Source organism: Sus scrofa, chromosome 13 (genome assembly GCF_000003025.6).
Source record: "Sus scrofa isolate TJ Tabasco breed Duroc chromosome 13, Sscrofa11.1, whole genome shotgun sequence".
Classification (NCBI taxonomy): domain Eukaryota; kingdom Metazoa; phylum Chordata; class Mammalia; order Artiodactyla; family Suidae; genus Sus; species Sus scrofa.
The window spans coordinates 125123220-125145572 of NC_010455.5; positions in this window are offsets into that span (position 1 = coordinate 125123220).

Sequence of the window (22353 nt, forward strand, 5' to 3'; positions counted from 1 at the left end):
TTTTAACAGTACTAAAGGTAAAAATCATCATATACTGTTGACACCACAAATTTGAGATGGAGATGAGAACCTTTTGGAAATGCTGTGCCAAAATTCAAATTTTATTGTTTGACTCACAGCATGTTAGTACCAAGAGACTATGGGATGTCACCATTTTATAGGTTGAGAAATGAACACCCAGGAAAGGAACATCATTTTCCCAAGTTCACACAGCTGTGTTGAGGTGCATGGTTTTTTGTTTGTTTGGTTGGTTGGTTTTTTTTTTTTAATGACTTACAGGGGATGAGGTTGGAGGAACAAAACTCTAAGATGTAGGAGGTAGCATCATATCATACTGAACTATCCCACTGGTGAGGCATTTCTCTGGGGCTTGAGCGATAAAAGAGATTAGAAACAGGAAGGAGTGATTTCAGCCCATTTCCTCTTCTCTCAAATCTAAATTTTTCCTCTTCACTCCCCAAATTTTGCCATTAAGGCCTCCAGGACCTGCCATCATCTGCCAATTGCATTCCACAACATTTTCTCCATAGGCTTTTCTCACTTCTCCTCAGAAATATTAATAAAATGGCCATTTTAATCAAACACCCACTAGGAAGTGCTAAGCTCTGGGCACTCTACTTCTAAGGTCTCAATCTCCACAACAACACTGAGTTTAGTACTATTATCCTCATTTAATAAATGGGGAAACTGAGGCTTATTGGGTACTGAGATTGAACACCTAAGAAAACAAAGCTTGAAGTCAGACTCCTAAGCTCTGCTCTTCAGTACTGTGCTTTGTATTCTCCCACAATTAATACATCTCGAAATCATACCTTCTCTCATCCTCCTTCTCTCCTTGGTGACTAAATTTTACTTCTAAGTAACTGAATAATTGAGGGCTCTTTTCATTGGACCCAAGCTGGGATGAGAAAACATGAGATAGGCAAGGGAAGGGAGCCATTAAGTTTAAAGCCAAGACAGATCTATACATCTGATTTCCTAGACACTGGGTTGCCTGCCCAGCACTCATTTTCCATGTTCTCCTTAAAAAGCATCAATTTGTTTCAAGTACCTACCTTTCTCTCACAAAGTTCACATGCTTCAGCCTCAGCTCCAGGGAAAGGCCTGATTTACCGAAGGGAAAGCACACTCCCTGGAGAGTGATTGATTCATAAATGAACATCTGACACAAAGTTGGTCAACAAGATGCAAGGAGAAGTTTGCAGAGTGCTTCTGAGAAATCCTTCCTCATCTTTCAAGTAGAATTTCTAAAAAGTGACCCTCATATTCTCTGCATAAACCATGCCCATGTTTGAGGTCTGGAATGCCCACAGCTGTCTCACTAATAGGCTGAAGATGAAACCTCAGAGGAAGGGAGAACCAGGGCCACAGGCCTATGTGCACCCTAAGGTTTGCCTCACTGCTGGACTTTGTTATAGGAGCCACACAGAATCAAGGGGTGAAGACTGCATCATGAGTTATGCAGACAATCCAATGGAAACATTATCTGAAAGATCTGGGTAGGATAGCAGGATACGCTATGAGGCAATGGAGAAGAACGAAGATGCCAGCACAAAGGAAGATGCCGGGAATCAAGAGTCTGAGGCAAACCTTAATGAGATGGCTGAAAATCTGGGACATTATTTCTGGGGCTCTGTGTTGGGCAAGTGATCTGTTGGTTATTAGCTTATTGTGACTCCTGGAATTCTCTTTCTTTTCTCAGTCCAAATGCCACCCATCCTTCCAGCCCTAGCTCCCCGGGTGCTTGGTCATCCATGGAGAGTCTTCCATTTGCATTGGACTTTGCTTGGTCTTCCCATGGAGAGTCTTTCCATTTGCATTGGACTTTGTTTACTGCCCTCTGCTGAGACTTCTTTGGCATCTCTCTTCTCTACAGAATGTCTATCATGTGGAACCTCTAGGCATCCTTGGGTCAGAGTCTCATATACTTAGGCCAAATGAACTAGAATGTTTCTCAGAGCTGAGCCGAGTTATTCCAAGAAATCACAAGGAAGTGCATGTGTTTGCAAATGATATTATGCTGCAGTTCACTAGTGAGAGCATCTCAGTGTTTATAATGAAACCCTTTGTCAACATGGCTCCCAAGTGCTGTCACTCCCCGGGTGCTTGGTCATCCAGGGCTGCACCTCAGCTGGGTTCAGAGGAAAGAGCCCCCCTTCCATTGTCTCAGGATGTGCTGAGAAAGACCATGCCTTAGCTCATACAGAAGTTCCCAGAAATGGTGGGAAAGGAGAAAGACCTACTTTGATCTTGTTTAATACTTGGTATTGTGGAATATCTGAGTTTAAAGGTCATAGAGGCACATTTTTTTTTTTTTTTTTTTTTTAAGCAGGGAAAACTGAGGTAGAAAGTAGAAGGAATCTGCCTAAGATTCTACTAAAATGACCTTTAAACAATCACCATCGAGTGGATAGGGAAATCTGAGCAACTCTGCCATTCATTTCCTGGGACATAATACCTTATTTATATCCTGGGTCTCCTTTTCACTAAAAAGCTGGGCAATTTGATGGTAAGTGGAAAAGATTTCTAAAGAAATAGCTGTTTTAAAAGCCATAATTACTTACATTTCTATACAGCTCTATAGTTCAAAAAAACATTTTACTGCTTGGTCTTTCTTAAAATTGTTTTCTGGAGGTAGGGATTGTTGCCTATTCTTTAGAAAGGTAGAAACCAACTTACCCCTACCCAGGTCACACGTCAGGTTGAGGTCTGAAATTCTATCTCCTTTGCCTACTCTTGCACATATTCCTTTCTGTTCACATGGGACTGAGAAACATCAATTCTGAAAGCCAGTTTGATGCCTCCAGTTTTTCCAAACCCAAATTTCCATTCACAGTGGCCAAGTCCTGGCTTTTCATCAGCCCAATTGTAATGCTAGGTTTTGGTTTTAGACACCCCCACTTCCTTGTCTTTAGTTGACAGTGGAGCCTTTTTAATGAAGTGGCCCAGAAAATACTGCCCAGTGTCTTCAAATATTAATACTTCAGTTGTTGGCAAATCTTAGGGAGGGTGTCATAAAAATTAATGAATGTGTTGGTGGAAATCAATTGTCTTCTACAAAAGTTTCTTTAGAGTCATTGTGTAGGAAATTATGTGTTGGGTTTTTTTTTTTTTGCCTCTGGAGTAGTATATTTCTAACTAAAAGGTATGTTTTGATTATATTGATTATGCAGAAAATGGAGGGTTCATAAAAATTTTCTGGTCCTTTGCTTTGAAGAAAGATGAAGTTTGGAGAAAATAATCCCAAAGAATGAAAACCCAAAGAAACCACTTCAATCAAATGTTTCTCATAATTTTGGCTTGGGTATTTATATTCCTCTTCAATCTTTATATTTTTACACTCATAACCAGGTTAAGGTAAATTCTTACTGAATTGGAGACAGGCTCAGAGAGGAAAAGAGATTTGCAGTGAGTCTCATAATCTAGTTATTAAAGAGATTGCTGATGCCCAATCCCCAATTTTTGCTGTATTACATTGTCTGTCTTTCCTTTTTTCTCTTAAAAAAGAAAAAAAAATCCAAAAATACAAAACTGGCATGGGAATAGAAATTAGCAATGTGTTCATTTGTACTTACAAAATTTTCAAATTAAGATATTTTAATTACATTGAGTGAAGAGTACAGTCTTTTCCCACTCTGAATCTGCCTTCATCTCAAATTTACTAGGATCAGGTAGGCTGTAGGATTTTTGGAGGTCCAGTTATGAGGAAGCTGAATTGGAGATACATTTAGCCTGGATTGAATGGGCCACACTGTTGTATTTCACATCTCTGAATATGGATAAAATGTACAATTTTATGTAGAGAGTTAATGTCATTGAAATACACTATTTTAATTACAATTTGAGAAACATACTGAAACATTTCAGCAAATCAAGTGAAAATTTACTGACTACTCATTTGGATATACATAAAGGATACCTTGTTTTATCCTTTAAAAATTATTTGTTAAAGAATTGAAGGAAAATTCAGATAAAAATGGACATTTACTGTACCATTTTCAACTTTTTTTGATTGAAAGTTTTCATAATAAACATTCAAGGACTTTTTAAAAATTAAAGGAACACAAAACAATAGGGATCAAGACAAACAAGGAAATTGATGGAAATTTTCTGATATCTTGAGGCAAGTTATAACAAAAACAAAAATTACCAAAAGAGGTAATTCATTAAGAGGAAGAGATAACTTCCCAATCAAATTAGTGAATAGGTTCTTGGATTGTTTGATAATCCAATTAACCCAGTGAAGTCAATCATATAAACACATTGGAAAATTTTTAAATATTCTGTAGACTTGAGCTGGAATGATAATATCAGTGAAAGATAATATAAAACTGGCAATATACACTACAGCAAGGACATCAACAATAAACTCATTAATGAGTGACTTGATTCAGAGCATTTAAGATGAGTCACTGTATAAAGAAACCTGAAATGCCCTGAAAACTTCCTGCTTGCATATGAAAGAAACTTGATAAAAGTTTTCCCTTACTTGACAAGACCTCTAAATTTTTCCATGGCATTATTAATAAAGAATTATAAAATAGAAAGGAACTTTCCTAAGCTATCAATTTTTCAAAAAATAGATTAACCATGTTAGAAGAAAACTATATTATCTTTCTATTCTCTCCTAGTAAATGATATTACAAAATGAGATTAATATTTGATCAAATTTTAGGGAAAAGCATTATTGAGACATGAGGCTATATCACTTTTCTGGATTTTGTGGTATGTATGCATTTTATAATTTTTCATTTGTTGTGATTTCCTTTTTCATTCTAAATAAATATTTACTTTCACTCCTAATTTTGTATTCTTTTTCTTAAAGAGGGCCTAACCATATTTTATGAGCTTTAGGCCCTTCCAAACCCAGATCATCTGGCAGTGAAAGAGGAGAGGCTTATGGGTGGTACTTACTGAAGTATAGATACAAATTATGGAGCAAAGTGAAAAGAAGGAGCATCTACGAGGCCAGCAGCACTAGGGTTGTTTATGAATGTGGTTAAGTCAACTTACATTTGTAAATAGGAGAAGTGAGGAGCAGACTGGGTGATTTCTAAAGCCTCTTAATTTTAAAATAACGACAGTAACAGTTTCTACTATTCCTGGGCACTTATTGCATATCATGCCTTATATCCAAGGTCAAAAATGATGGCCCATGGACCAATCTGCCTTGCCTCCTGGTTGCTTAATAAAGTTTTACTGGAAAACAGCTACAATAATCCACTTAGGTATTATCTGTGACTCCATTTGTGCAGCATAGCAGAGTTGAATAATCATGGCAGAGACCACATGGTTTGTCCAGTCTAAAATATTTAATATCCGGAGTTCCTGTTGTGGCTCAGCAGTAACAAAGTGGCTCAGCAACTAGTGTCTGTGAGGATGTGGGTTCAATCCCTGACCAAGCTCAGTGGGTTAAGGATCCAGCATTGCTGTGAGCTGGGGTGTAGGCTGGCAGCTACAGCTCTGATTCAACCCCTAGCCTTGGAACTTCCATATGCCACAGGTGTAGTCCTAAAAAAGCAAAAATAAAATAAAAGATTTACTGTCTAACCCCTACAGTAAAAGTTTGCTGACTTCTGTACTATGTTGTCATTGGCTCTATGGTAGATTGCATTTTCCAAATATGTCCACAAATATGTGGGTATCTCCAGCCCACATGTTCTGGTAAAAGTTACCCCACCCCCACAAGAGGTGGGGTCTTCTTGTGTCTGAGTGGGTGGGCCATGTGACTGCCTTGCCCACTAACATAGAGTGGAAGTGATGCTGTGCCACCCCCGAAGGGTCCCAACTTGCCTAGCAGCTTCTGCTTCCTGCCTATAGAAGCCAGCCACCACGTAAGAACTGCAACTACCTGAGACCACCATGTTGTGAAAACCTTAGATCTCATGGAGAGACCCTTGCAGATAAGACACCATGTGGATAGAGAAAACAAGGATCATGGCAGTATCAGGCAGGTGAGTGAAGAAGCATCTTAAAGTAGATCCTCCAGCCCCAGTCACCCTGCTGATACCCCATGGATCAGACACAGACCACTCATTCAAATCCTTCTGGAATTCCTGAGCCACAAAATCATTATATGTAATAAAATGGTCATTTTTAACCACTAAGTTATGTAGCAATAGATAATTGGAAATATCTCATGTAAGCTTCACTACGCAGGGAGAGATGAATAATTAGTACCATTTTATGTATAGAGAACCAAAGATTGAAGAAGCCAAATTATATGTTCCATGTTACACAGCTGATAAATGACAAACCCAGAGCTCGAACCTGAGTCTAGCAGACTGCCAGAATCTGACATGCCTACCAGTGCTGACATTCTATGGGCTGCAATCTGGCAAAGCTAAGAGACAATGGGTCAAGCAGGAGGCTCCTGCAAAAATCATACTCCTGCCCTAGTGGAGCTCTATTCAAGAGGGACGTTTCAGTACCCAGCTTTCACAAAGCAGAACTGATGTTGTGCCAACACTGGTTCCTTGGCAATTTTCCTGACATCATTTCTTTTTCCTCCATGATATATTTTTATTCTCTTCCAAGGCATTTTGCTTTCTTTGAAAACTGCTTTGAGGTATAGAACACATACCATAAAATTCACCCATTATAAATGTACAATTAAGTGATTTCTAGTAAATTTACATAGTTGTGCAACCATAATCACAATCCATTTTAGAACACTTCCACATGTGCTAAACATTCCAAATGAACATTTCATAAAAAGGTCCCTCATGCCAGACTGTGGTCAATTGCCATTCTGAAAGCTAGCCCACAGCAACCACTTAGTCTGCTTTCGGTCTCTACAAGTTTGACTTTTCTAAAAATGTCATATAAGTGGAAACATGTGATATGTGGTGTGTTGTGATGGCTGCTTTTACTTAGCATGCATCAGTAGTTTGTTCCCTTTAATTGCTAAAGAGTATGCCATTGTGTGGATATACCACATTTTTAAATACACTCACCAACTGATGAACATATGGATTGATTCCAATTTTGGAATGCATTAATGGTGGCATTCTATCAGTGTCAACATTTAAAGACTCACAGAACCCAAAATGACAATGCTCAAAATTGGTGGGTTTTCACAGGAAAATGACACAAGAATATGGCAACATTATTTGATACAGATCTCAAGAACTTACAACATGTTCCTCAGAGTCAAAAAGTTTGCCCGGAAAAGCCTGGAGACTCTAAAGCGAGTCCAAAGAATCCTCATCCTTCTAACCCTACTGGCAGACATCAGAAATCTTCTACTTCATTCTCTAAGAGGCAGAGTTTAAAAATAAAAAAAGATTACCCAAATGAGGACAAACAAAGGCTATTAATTCAGAGCTTGCTTTAGTAAGGGAGTCAGCTATCATCAAGTGTTGGCAGAAACTCAACAGCAGAAAAGAGAATGTGAAAGTTTTAGAGTAGAAAAAGGGGGAGACTTCAGTCTGAAGGAGGGCTAACTAGAAGAGGGGCATCCTATGTGATTGGTTGTGGGAGCATATTTGGCTTTCTCTGATTGGTCCTAAGCCGGAAGCAGGGGAGGAATAGGGAAAATAAGGGAAGCTGGCAGTTGTTGACCAGGTCCTGAAGGCTTTGGATCCAATTGCTACAGAAGGTGTGATTTGGCTTCCCAACATGGTTGCTGCCAAGACTGTGGGTCAAAGTTTTATTTTTATATGTGGTCATCCCACTGACCATTTGTATATTCAGTTTCTCAAGAGCCAGTCTTTTTTTTTTTTTTTTTTTTTGTCTTTTTGCTATTTTTTGGGCCGCTCCCGTGGCATATGGAGGTTCCCAGGCTAGGGATCTAATCGGAGCTGTAGTTATCGGCCTACGCCAGAGCCACAGCAACGCAGGATCCGAGCCGCGTCTGCAACCTACACCGCAGCTCACGGCAATGCCGGATCGTTAACCCACTGAGCAAGGGCAGGGACCGAACCCGCAACCTCATGGTTCCTAGTCGGATTCGTAAACCACTGCGCCATGACGGGAACTCCTCAAGGGCCAGTCTTATCCCAGAGTCCCCTCCATCTACTTCTACCATGTGGGTTCCCAGGCAACTAACCTGTAGTGCAGTAGAAGTGAAAGGCATTTGGTGTCAAAAGACCTAGTGCTACCCCATGGGAAAATCACTTCACTACTGAGACATGTTCTCTGCACACAGAATGTGCATAATGATGGTAATACTTGCCCCTTTACTTGGTAGGGTTTGTAATAGATTGTACTAGAGTCCCCAGTTTTTTGTCCATTGCTCTTTGCTATACCTATGCCCTATACCTATGCCCTTTGCTGTGTGACTTATAGTTCCTCCCTCAAAGGAAAAGGGGAAGAGGATGTTTCCCTAACCCATGACTCTAAGTTCAGCCATAGAACTTACTTTGGTAAGGGGGAAAAAAAAAAAAAAGTGACAGTATGACACTTTTGAGCTTGGCTCTCAAGAGGCCTAGTGTGTTTCTACTTGCTTGCATGAACTTTCACCATCACCCTGAGCAGATCATGCCCAGGTTAGCTCACTGCTCCTACAAGGTGGAGCAGAGCCAACCTGCCCAGCTGTATCATTCTATGTTCCCTGATTCTCAGAAAACCCCTAGACTAATGAACAAGGCCACTTCAGATGTATAGAGCCACCCAACTCAGCCCTGCTCTGTGAGAATAAATGATTGTATTTTTAAGCCAATAAGACTCAGACTTAGGTTGCAAAAGCTAATATATACAGGACTGTCATGTCAATCAAATCGAATAATGGATCTGCAAGTTTTTTTGAAACTGTAATCTACTCTTAAAACTGTATTATCCTTAGTTTTGTTTTGTTTTTTTGTAATTCCCACCTGAACTTATTTTCAGTTATTGTGAAATTAATGTCCATGACGTAGTAGCTGGTAAGGTTTAAGGTACATTCTTCTATGAGGTGTTCAGCCATGTATTTATTTCCTAAATAATTTTGAAAATTAATTATGTGTTCTGCAGAATATAGAAAGGCTATTAAGTGCAAAGAAACTTCTCTCTAGTGAGAATTTTCAGACCCTGAAAAGATTTGGAGTGAATGAGGGAAAAAATGGACTTAGAATTAACAGATCAGATGCTGGTTCCTCTCATCCAATGGTGGACACCTATTCTGTATCCTGCTCTCTTTTAAAAGCAAAGAAAGAGCAAAGCCCTCTCTGTAGGTAGTAAAAAGCACAGAATTGCTTGGAGAGTAAAATATTTCCCATTTTGAAAAGAACCAGGAACGACAGCCTCAGTGCACCTATTGCTGTGGGACCAGGGAAATTACTGGAGAATCTAATGCAGTCTTTACCATTTATATCTTCTAAAACCAAAACATGTCTTCAAAGCTCTGTTCAAATTCCACTTGCTCCAAGCAGCCTCTTTTCTGAGGCCCTAGTGGTAATATTTTTTTTCTTTACATCTGGGGCAGCTTTTCTTTGGTATCTCTATCTTAGCCTCATACTCCATTACTTTCACAAAGACACGAGCCTACTAAACTAGTAGGGTTTCATGTGGAATGGCTGTGACAATGGGTGTAGGTAGCTTTGGGTAGAAGAGAATAACAAAATGCAAAGCTAAGGATGGAGAAAGTAGAGTGAAGAAGCTATTCTTCATGACAATTCTTGGGAGAATCAGGAGGTCAAAAATTGAGCTGAGACCACCATCAACTGCATTAGGATCTTAGAATTTATTTCTGGCTGGGGATTCAAGGGCTACACTTACTTGGAAGAGCTTAACCTCTCCCTTAAGTCTCAAGTTTTTAAGTGGCCCAGGCCCAGCCAGGTGGGACCCCAATGACTGTTTCCTTAGATGATTAAATTATATCTTAGATTTTTCTTGGGGCCAAATCTCATTTTAGATGACGAGTGCTTGTGTATGATACAATTTAGAACATGGGCTTTACTCGACAATTCAGTTTATTGTATTTTAAAAAGGGATTTCTACAGATCCTCAAAATTTTGTAAGTCATTACAAATACAGTGGTTTGGGGTTGTGATAGTTGTTATTAAGAAATCAATTCACTTACAATGATTTTAACAGGAATGAAATATGCAGATAAATCCACTTTTACTTAATTAGGGAAGTTATCTTTTTCAACAATAAAAGGGGATTGGATAGATTTTTAAACTGCCCAAAAGAAATTTTTTAAAATGAGTTGAATTCTCTTAAAGTAAATCAATAGTTTACCTTCTTATCTTGAAGTTGTATATATGTCTGTCTCATCCAGTAACTTCTATGCACCTAAAGATCAGGAACTGCCTCATTTCTGTGTCTCTCAATGGTTAGTACAATAGTTGGTACACGATGAGAGCTCAGAAAATACTTTTGCTGTCTTGAAGTGTTATCTCCAGCTTCTTTTACTCATGCAATTCACTTACTTCTTGAACATTTTGCAAAACATCACCACCCTAGTTTGCAGAGGAAGGAAGGAAGTCTAAAAGACAGCAAGTGATCTGCCCAAGATGACACCACTAGTAAAGGGCAAGATCTGGTCTACTTTCTATGGAGTCCCTCTTTGTAGACAGAGAAAACAGGACATCAACATGATCAAACACAAAGCTTTCATTGCTATCCTGCTGTTGCGGATTTCACTCCTTTCTTTCTTTTTCACTCCACTGACATCATATTATGTGCCTCAATTACAGCTGTCAACTTCCTCCCACAATTGCTCTGCATTCTGGGCTGTAATTACTCGTCACAGTACTTGAGCCCACATGCTACAATTTCCCTATCAGCTAAGCAGCCCCTACTGCCTCCAAGGGACCATGGCTAATGCAGCCCACAGAGGTACATGCACCTGTGATTACTGCCATTTTCCACTTTAGTTATCCCAGGAGAAGTGCTATGCTAGAATGCCTTTTAAGTAATGCATAGTGACAACATTCTGATGTGGGTAGGTGGCCAAGAATCATTATCCTCCATGTTATTATTCGAGAATGGAGGATACCTTCAAGGTGGGAGCTGACATGTTCACTTGCATGATGGAGGGAGGACGTGAAGGTGTTGAGATCCATTGCCTTCCTTAATGCTGAGGGCACAAGGCTCTTTCCTAGATAACAAATTAAGCCTCCACTTATGACGAGTCAAAAGCTTCATTTAATAAACTACCAACTTGTGTTGTCCAAGAAAAAAACAGTTCCAGAAATAAAGAATTCCTTTAATTTCTTCTGTATAGGAATCCTTATAATTCATTTTAAAAGAATTCAAGAAGTTCACAGAACCTGAGAAATAAAAGGGCCTTGAACAGATGGGAGAATTGGGGTCTAAAGAGGGAATAGGACTTGGCTAAGTCACCTAGCAAGTGGCTGGCAAGAGTCAGATTTTAAGACTTCTAGAAGGGCCTTCTTTGCCTTGACTAAACCAAAGATTGAAAGAGAAGTATGATGCCACTTCTACCTTCAGTCTCCTGGGAACTTATGACACAGGCAGTTATAGAAACACCAGGTCCCTGGGATAGTTGTTCCTGCCATTGGTAACATCTTATTTCTGGGACACCCTAGTCCAGAGTGATGTCAAGAAACTCTGGCCAAGAAAGCCAAACTCTACAAGGGCTACTGGATGTGCCTGAGATGAACCCCCTCTCTGCACTTCAGGACTGAGAGAAGCTGATCAAGGTCAAGAAGTTGATTCAAAGAAACTGAGAAGCTTCTGGGGGAATTTGAAGGGATCAAATATAAGGATTTTTCCAATTTACCTGAAGCCCAGGACATCTAATCACTGTCACAAAAGGAGTTTAACTGAACTGGGGGTTAACCAAAACCCCTTCTCAGGAGGAAAGGCTAAGAAGGGTCCCTAAGGGCTGCTTCAGGCAAGGCACTGTGGAGTGAGCAATGACCTGAGGGACCTGCCTGGCATCTGGCAAGGACAAAGCTGAATGAACACAACCCTAAGTAGCATCATGACTAAACTTTGTTTTAAATTTTTTTAATTAATTTATTTATTTTTGTCTTTTTAGGGCCACATCTACAACATATGGAGGTTCCCAGGCTAGGGATCTAATTGGAGCTTCAGCTGCCAGCTTATGCCACAGCCACAGCAATGCTGGATGCAAGCCATGTCTGTGACCTACAACATAGCTCATGGCAATGCTGCATCCTTAACCCACTGAGCAAGGCCAGGTATTAAACCCAAAACCTCATGGTTCCTAGTCGGATTTGTTTCTGCTGCTCCCCAACGGGAACTCCATGACTAAATTTCAAAAAGCACTTCTCTCATGCCAGACACTTTTCTAATTGTTCTACATACATTATCTCATTTGATCCTCACAGTCGCCTTGTAACAAGAATTAGTGTGGTAGGGCCACCTACAAAGGTTTGTGAAAGGATTATTATACATAAGGACTCTCTCATTAATAACATTTCATAAGATACCAGGGTTATTCTGTATCCCCACAACCACTCTATGTTTGTATAAATAACATTTTTAACACATATTACTTTGAACTAGGGGAACATGCTAGTTTTGTAGATCAAAAAATGGTCAAATAGCAGGACTTTCATATGGTTCAACCTAATACATAAAATATATGTTCTTTATGAGAAGTAAGTAAAAAAAGTAAAGGTAAATACAATAGAGTGGGATATGTACTACCTAAGGGGTAATTATTGTGCACCTTAGGGAAAAAAATTCCACAAAAATTCTTTTTATGCACCAAATTTTCAGTGGAGGAGGGTAGTCGGGGGAGATGTCTAAGAGAAAATGCTAAGACCTGAAGGACATAGAAAGTAGTAAAGGACGTTAATTATTATGAGCCCAATTCAATAAATCAGGGAGCCATTAGGTCGCAATAAAGTAGCAGATGCAGGACTTGTACTACCACTGTAACACATCGAAAATTGGGAAAATATATGATCAATCATTCTTAGACATTGGACAGCAGATACTACAATATCATAATAACTGGGAGGAGGAAAATAAACAAGGTGAGTTCTTCAATTGATTAAAATCAGTAAGCTTTTAAAGATTGAAAAGAGTGTATTTTCTAATTATACTGACTTAAATTATAATTAAAAATAGAAAGAGATATGAAAAAGAAACAACTGAGTTTTAACTAATTTGGGTAAAAGAGAAATCCCAAGGAGAATTAAAACATATTTTGAACTGACTGAAAACAGAACACAACATATCAAAACTTGTGAGATGCAGCTGAAGCAATGCTAAGGGAAGATGTATAACTTTAAATAATTATATTAGAAAATAAATCAATGACTTAAACTTACATATTAAAAAGCTACAAAAGGATGACACAATTAGATCTAAAGTAAGTAAAAGAATGAGACAATAACAATAAAAGCAAAAATCAATCAAATAGAGAATGTACAAAGAATGGAGAAAATCAGTTAAACCAGAAGCTAATTCTTTAAATGTCACACCATAGGTTATAGGAAGCACAGGGATGGGAATAACTCATTAAGGAGGTCTGCTCAATGGAACATATTCTGACTGCAGGGTTGCTACCTTGGTGTGTCACCATCTTGAACAGCTACTGTGACCAACATTTCAATACACCCATCAAAAAAAGGAAAAAGAGAATCATCAAGAATGAAAGAGCAGATATTATTACAGAGTCTACAGTCACTAAAAGGATAATAAGAACTATAATGAATTAATAATGCTAATAAATCCAACATCTAAGTGAAAGAATCCTTTGGGAGGAAAAAAACACAAATAACCAAAACTGACTTAAGATAAAATAGAAATTCTGAATATAAATAATCCCATATCTATTAAAAACAACTGGATTTTTTATAAAAAAATTCCGCACAAAAAAAAAATCTCAGAGGAGGTGACTTCTTTTGTGAATTCTTTCAAACATCTGAGGAGGAAAGAATAACAATTCTACACAATATGTTTCATAAAATAGGGAAGGCAACAATACATGTCACTAGGCAAAGACATTAAAGGAAACCACTGGCAGCATTGCTTGGATCCTGCCTACCTAACAAATACTTAATAATATCTGCAATTTCAAGAGAAATAAAGATGTGTAACTGAAAAAAAATGCTTAAACATGTGCCATAAAAATATATGCAAATTTTTAAAGAATATTTATTTATACTAAATAAAAACTGGTAGCAATCTAGATATACATTAGCAAGAGAAGAGAATAAACAAATTGTTGTACATACGCATGGCAGGATACTACTCAAAAAAAAAAAGAGGAATAAATTGTAGATAGATACAACAACATGGATTAATCTTAAAAAAAAAAAATTTACATTGAGTTCAGAGGAGCCAGACACAAAAGAGTGTATTTGTATGTCCTATTTTTATAAAAATATAAAATATGCAAAAGTAACCAATAATCATAGAAAGCAGATCAATGGTTGGTTGCCTAAGGCCACTGTGAAGGTGACTGATTATAAAGAGGGATGAAGGTACTTATTGGAGGGTGGAAATAGTCTATTTCTTAACAGGGGTAATGTTTCAAATGTATATACCACTGCCGAAAACTTGAAATGTTAAAATTTCTACATTTTTATTACACGAAACTTATATCTCAACATAATTAAATTAAAAAGTAAGTCAGAGAAACAGGTATAAATGAAGACATTAGGAAGAATGTTATCAAGCTTGTCTCTAATGTTCCAGTTGGAACAACTTGATGGATGGTTCTCCTCACTACTGTGGAATGACATGCTGGAATGGAACCAGGTTTATGGTAGAACAGTATTGAAATGTTGAATTAAAAGTACCTATGGCAGTAGCGCTCTTTTCTCAGTGGGAGAGGGAAGAGGTGGGGGGCCCTGACTTGAAGCATTTCCTGATTTTCAGGGTGTAGATACATCCATCACATCTGATTTTGAGCTACCAATGGTTTAATACCCAGCTTAAATAATCCCAGAAATTTAACAGTAGGCTCTCCTCACCCAGAAAGAGCCAGCTCCATCATGCCACTGCCTATGAATCATCAAAACAAATATGTGAAGCAAGAAGCTATAGAAGTAGAGGGGAAAATAAAGTCATCAGTGAACAGATGTTAATAAAATTCAGGTATGTAGATGCAATTGAGGAAAAAATATAGGGGGAAAGAAAAGATGCCTATTACCTTGGGCATGTTGTTTTGAAAGGCCAACGAGAAGAGAATAGGTGAATGGAAGCGTGTGAGAAGCAAGAACCAGAGAAGCGAGAGGGAACACAGGATGGTATGGTGTCAAAGGAGCCCAGGTAAGGAGCCAAGAAGTGTTTAGCAGTGTAAATTTAGCTGAGGCAAATAAAGACTAACATTTGGGGGTACAGGTTAACGGTAACCTGTCAGAATGCAGTGTCAATGGACTTTTGGAAGCTGAATAGGCTACAGACAGATGCCTTCATCTATAAGTACAGGGTGGGAAGTAAGCACATAAAGAAATCTGCTCAGGGAGTTCCCTTGTAGTGCAGTGGGTTAAGGGTCTGGCATTATCACTATAGTGGTTTGAGTTGCTGCTGTGGCATGACTTCAGTCCCTGGCCCAGGAACTTCCACATGCCGTGGGTGCAGCCAAAAAAAAGAAGTCTGCTCAGTGGAATATATATTGGCTACAGAAGCCCATAGCTATAAACTGCCACTTTGGCAGGTCACCACCCTGATTAACTGCCATTACCAACATTAAATATTCTAACCAGGGACAGAGGTGTCTTGACACCTGAGCCGAGATTTCCAGGTCTAAACTTGTACCACAGAGAGAGAGAGAGAGCAAAAGAGAAACATATTTACACAACTAAATATGTATAAAAAACAAGCACTGTGATATACTATGGAATATAAATGTAATAGATTTTTAAAGATATAGCAAGAGAGTTCAAAGACATTTTACGTTTGCAGCATGTTACTGTAACCTAAATTCCTAGGGCTCCTTCAGCTCCTTCCCTCCACTCCACACTTAACTCCCACCCCTGTGTGGGGTGTCTATATTCATTCTCCTTGGCCATCAGGGACACTTGGATGAAAAAGTCTGACAGATCGACTGAAGGCTTTGCTGACAAGTACCAAGAATCAGGGGATGATTTCCAGTGCTGAAGCTCTTTGACTTTTCAGGGTACCACCTATCCCCAAGGAACCTGGAGGATTGTTGCTTAGGGCCTTCCCAGAAGAAGTTGTCAGTCTTGTGATTTGACACTTTCATTTACCATCCTTCACATCATCCTATCTATTTGCCACCACTTCTGACAGCACCATGCTCACAAACAGCCCATGGTCCATTACATACCCTAGAACCCAGACTCAGAGACCACAGAGAGAGTCACGACACACGAAACCATGTGGACAAGGAACCACCAAGTTCTTACTGATGACAGTACCAGTTTCAGTGCCTGAGTCAGCAGGAGAGAGTGGATATGGGTTAAGGCCTTGATGGCCCTCTCATACTTCTTGTAACTGGGAGCTTATTGAGAGCTTCTCAGAACAGCTAATGGAACACTGGCTCTGCTTTAGAGAGAGTTTTTATATATAGACTCTAAGCTGTGCACACTTTTTTGTTTTAAACATCATACGTTCTCTCTGAGAAACTGTATGCAATACCCCTGGAATTGAGCTTGGCTACATGGAATGGCTCTGGCTCCGGCTCTGGCTCTCTGAAACCTTCACCGGCCAGACTAACCTCTGCATCTCCGATTAGGTGAAAGAAATTTGGACTTGAAGGGACCATGGAAGGTTTAGGATAAGGGTCTGCCCCATACTCTAGGAAGTTGACTAGGAGCTGTGTAGAGGGCAGATGAGAGATAAGAAAAATTAGAGGTTGGGGGGACAACTCGGATTTTATTTTAATGAGTCAGTGGTTCTCAATGGAGGGGATACCGCTCCTAAGACATGTTTTGAAATTCTGTGGTATCTGATGACTTATTACCAGTATTTAGTGAACAGGAGCCAAGAATGATAGACATCTAGGCATTTTAGGCCACACAACTAAAAACTGTTCTGAATTCCATATAAAAATTAAATAGTCCTTTTTATAATTGTCTGAGCCTGGCAATTAACTCTGTTTCACATGTATACACCTTACTAATGATATCTGAATTCTGAGAACACTTGTACTAGTCTGCATTTGTAGCTATTGTTCTCCAAGAAGCAAGAGGTGCCAGCATTTGTTTGCTTGATCACATACCCTAGTTTTTCTTTTTTTCTTTTTTGGCCATCCCATGGCATATGAACTTCCTGGGCCAGGGATTGGATCAGAGCCACAGCTGCAACTTATGCTGTACCTGCAGCAATCCTGGATCCTTTAACCCACTGCTCCAGGCAGGGGATTGAACCTGCATTCTGGCACTACAGAGACACCACTGATCCCACTGTGTCACAGCAGAAACCCCATGGTTTACTGAAATATATTATTTTGTCATAAACTACTTTCCCTTATTTCTTTGTATATTAAATTCAGGGTGTTAATTTGCTATTTTGGAATAATGTGTTTTGATAGATTATTTAACTACAATTTTAATTTCCATATACTTAAGAGACATAATAAATATTTAAAATTTTTATTTATTTTTTAGGAAAAAACAAAACAAAATCTAATCATGCTGAAAATGACTGGTTTAGGTGATAAAGAATAAGAGCCGTGAGAAACTAGGCAAAGGCCTGAGGGGGGAAAAAATCATTGTGGATGTAGAATTAACAGAATTTGGAAAATGATTGGCTTCAATGAATTAAAATCAAGCTCTGTTTCAACTTTCCCTTCCGCAGGCTAAATAAAGTCAGAGCCATCATCCATTTGGGTCTGCTTTACAAACCTTTCATTATTGTGGTTGCTATCTCTAGAAGCACTTCCTTGAGTCTCCACATGGTGTTCAGTTCTAGAGCACCAAGAGGAGCTTAAATATATCCAAATGAGGGGCTAATCCCAACTCCCAAACAAATATGCCATGCACAGCTCACAGACCTGACCGTGTATGTGGGGACGCATACGTAGCACACACTGTCAGTAGTCTGGAAACATTCCCTTGTTTTCTGTATTTGCTTAGTGACTTGCAACTATCAGCATTTGCATTTCTTTGATTAAGAGACTTCTTTGGCCACTGAAGCCTGCTCTGCCCAATGAAGGAGCCTGGAAGTGCTGGAATGAGTGCATCTCCCCATCCCCTAAACAGCCATCAAACAATAATTGGCTGGAGTTGGTGTATAAATACCCCAGCTATCTAGTTACTTTTCTTAAATTTTAATTTTACTGGATTATAGTTGACTTGCAATGTTGTATTAGTTTCAGGTGTATAGCAAAGTGGATCAGTTATACATATAAATATATCCATTCTTTTTTCTCTTATATGTTATCAAAAACTATCAAGTAGATTTTCCTGTGCTATATGATAGGTTATTGTAAATCATCTATTTTATACAGTTAGTCCCTTTTATACAATAACTCTAAGATATGTGTCTTATGTTGACCTCCAGAGTTTCCCCAACAGGATAAAACTCCACTTACTTACAGTTATAACTGACTTAATAATGCATCTTATATTGACTGCCTTTTTTGGCTTGTTTCCTTCTTCCTCTCCTGGTGTTTCTTTCCCCTCAACACTAAACTATTTTGCTATCATAGCCTTGTCTGAAGGTCAGCTTCTAGAGGAACCCAAACCAAGACAACTTGTCACCTATTGCACTGGGTACCTCTTGTAGTAGATGGATGTAGTCAAAGAGCACAAGCCTGGGAGACAGGCCTGGGTCTAAGTCCAACGTGTACCAACTCATCATCTGACTTTAGGCATTGTCCTCTCTCTCTCTTTCCCTCCCTCCCTCTTTCTCCCTCTCTCTCCTTCAGTTTCTTTAGCTTTAAAATAAAGGATTTTTTGGGGGGGTCTTTTTTATTTTAGGGCCACATCCATGGCATGTGGAGGTTCCCAGGCTAGGGGTTGAATTGGAGCTACAGCTGCTGGCCTACACCACAGCCATAGCAAAAACCAGATCCGAGCTGCATATGCAACCTACACCACAGCTCACAGCAACGCCAAATCCTTAACCCAGTGAGTGAAGCCAGGGATCGAACCTGTGTCCTTATGGATGCTAGTCAGATTTATTTCCACTGAGCCACTACAGAAACCCCTAAAATAAATGATTTTGACTACATTGACATTCCCCACAATACATTCACGGGAAGAACATTCAATTTGAAGAATGTTAATAGTTGTCATGGGGGAAAGATGAGAGGAGAAAAAAGGTTCCCAGTTTGTTATATGCAGAAGTCTCTTATCTACTTCTCAGGACCAAGCTGAGGTAGAAGTTGAGTGCCTCGCTCAGTGTCTGACATACGGCAAGCTTACAATAAATGGAGATTGATTTCAAACCCAAAGCAGTTAGCTCATGCTCTTACAGAATACGTCACCATTAGTCAGTGGTTCTTAACCTGAAGTTCATGCACTGTCTGGAATCATAATAAAAATTGTACAACTTGTACTCCTGCGCCCTTTTTTCTGGAGTGAATTTCTTAGATTTAATTGGGTTCTTAGACTCCCTAAAAGATTAAGACTTGAGCCATCTTGTCTTAAGCCATCTGGTCTTATCAATTGGTTTAAAACGTAACAGTTGGATTCCTGTTGTGGCTCAGGTTTCCCCGAACCTGATTAGTACACATGGAGATGCAGGTTCCATCACTGGCCTCACTCAGTGGGTTAGGGATCTGGCATTGCTGCAAGCTATGGTGTAGGTCTAGACACAGCTCAGATCCTGAGTTGTTGTGGCTGTGGTGTAGGTCAGCAGCTGCAGCTCTGATTTGACCTAGGAACTTCCATATGCTGCAGATGTGGCCCTAAAAAAATTAAAATTAAAAATAAATAACGGAAAACCAGCACTTCTTAGTTTTAATGACCAATCAACAAACACTTTTTTTTCTTTTTTTTGCTTTCTAGGGCCACACCCATAAGCATATGGAAGTTCCCAGGCTAGGGGTCGAATCGGAGCTACAGCAGCTGGCCTATGCCACAGCCACATCAACGGGGGATCCAAGCCGTGTCTACGACCTACACCACAGTTCATGGCAATGCCAGATTGCTGACCCACTAAGCAAGGCCAGGGATTGAACCCGAATCCTCATGGACACTAGTTGAACTCATTTGCACTGTGCCATGATGGGAACTCCCAGCAAACACTAATTAAACATTCCCCCCCCCCCATTTTTTATATCCAGGTCTTGGTGCAGTGGTCAGTCACTAAGAATTTCTGAGCTATAAATGCAAAATGCTCAAGTAATACGAAAATGTAAGAATTCGGTTGATATAAGAAAAAAAAAAACTAATGGATCTTAAATATCCTAGGATTTATTGGGAACTGTTTTTGTATTTGAATAGAAATTCTTTTTTTAAAAAATTCTGGTAGTTTGATGATATATGCTATATGTTTGAATGGAGTGGGATATTCCCTAAATGGATCAGAACAACTGGGTTAATGTTGAATATTTTTCCTCCACCTTTTTCTGTTGGAAGAGCAGACAGATCACAGGTCTTAGATGCAAATGCTTTGCCCTCCATCAGACCATTCATCAGGTCGCTGTGCCCTGGTGTTTATTTGGAAAATATGTTCACTATATCTGTGATTTCCCAGTAGCTTGCACTGTCCTTTCCCATTTGTAAGGCCTTGCCAAAGGGTGTCCTGAATGTTGGGATACTAATGTCATCTCAAACCATGAGTAACATGCTCTCTCCACATGAGTCAGCCTCAGGGAGAATAGAACCAACTGCTAGAAATGTTTCCAGCTCCAATTTTCTCAATGTTTTTCTCCCTATGAAGCTAAATCTTTGGTTGTTACTGACAACTGTTGTGACCACTTTTGAGAGAATGTGCAAGGAGCTGTGTGGAGGAAGTGTGAGGAGGTGGGAAGGAAAGGAGATAAATTGGCAGAAATGATTTTAAAAGATGCTTGTTTTCCCAGTTACTTAAGCTTACCTGGTTTTGTCGACATCAAGAGAGGCATAATTTTCCAGTTTTTAAAAAACAAATTACGCCTCGGTAGAAAATAAATGTGTTATCATGAGTAAAAGGAAAATATATTGTCAAAATAATTGCTATGGTAGATAGAATCCGGTTTCAGGAAATTCTTTTCAATTTCTTACAGGCAAAGAATAATCTTACTAGAATAAACTAACCAACATCATCGGCTTCTGCTACACTTTCTCTTTATCAGTTAAATTTCTGAGTTTGATGGGTCTTCACATTTTTGTGAATATGAGGACCCCTTTTAATATATTTTTTTTAAATTGAGAACCTTAAAATGCTAGTTGTACTATTAAAGGGTGAAAATATAAAATACCATTCCAGTTATACATTGCTCCTTAAAAAACTGCTTCAATGTTGATTTGTTTGGCTTACAAGTGGGCATCTGGGCAGGTATTGGAAAAGATAGCTCATTTCTTCTCCACACAGCAAGCTAAGGTAGCTTAAAGACTGGAGATCAGTTCTCCTCCTCAGGCGTGTGATCCCATTTCCTCTCTCACCTTCACCCAATCATCATTTTCCAACTGTTCAATATTCTCTTGAACCCTCCTAGGTGAGCCCTAAACATTGATACATGAACTTTTTGCTTTGTACCTTATAAATAAGCATTGTGTTCTAGAAAGGCTCCATGGAGTTTAAAAGTAGAGGAATAAATGGATATGCTACACAGTTACTTAAAAAAAAAAAATGCCTTAAAAAAAAAGGTCTGGGGGTCAGAATCACTGGAGGCCTCAGGCACTCACATGACCAGAGGTTGATTGTGACTATAGGACCTCGGCTGGGGCTGTCATCCACAAAACCTATATGTAGCCTCCCATGTGGTCTCTCTGCTTTCTCATGGCAGAGAGTGGTGAGTTCCAAGAAAAAGTGTCCCAAGAGAATCAGGTGTTACCTGTATTGCCTTTTATGACCTGGGCTCGGAAGTCACATAGCTCATTTCTGCTCCAGTAAAAACATAAAGGGTACAGTGTCAACACTGTACTGTATGAGGAATGTGTGAATCAGAGATACTATTGTACCCATTTTGAAAATACTATCCTCCACAAATAGCAAAAAGCTCTTGATTTAGGTAATGCTTTTAAATGAATGCATGAGCCTATCATCCCTGGCAATGATGCCTCAAGATCTAGGGATTTCTTAGTATCATCGGGCACCTCTGCTCCAGAACAGATGCAGGTCAGACACAGTCCAACGCGGTCAAAGCAGATGGTCACAGCTTAAGACGTTGACCATGCCATGTTCCCATCACAGAGGTTGGATCTTCTTGGCCTCTATCGAGCATATCTTCCAGCCCAGTCCACATTCTGTTCATTCTGGTCTTCATTCAATCATTCTCCTATGTGTAGCTTTTCCTTCATTCAGCCAGCAGCAATTTTTCTCTAAAAATACGTACTTATTTCCAAAGTAGCCCACCTCACAAACCAACTTTGGGTCCATTTTCCTACAGAAATAACAACAATAAGATAAGCAGCTACCATTTTT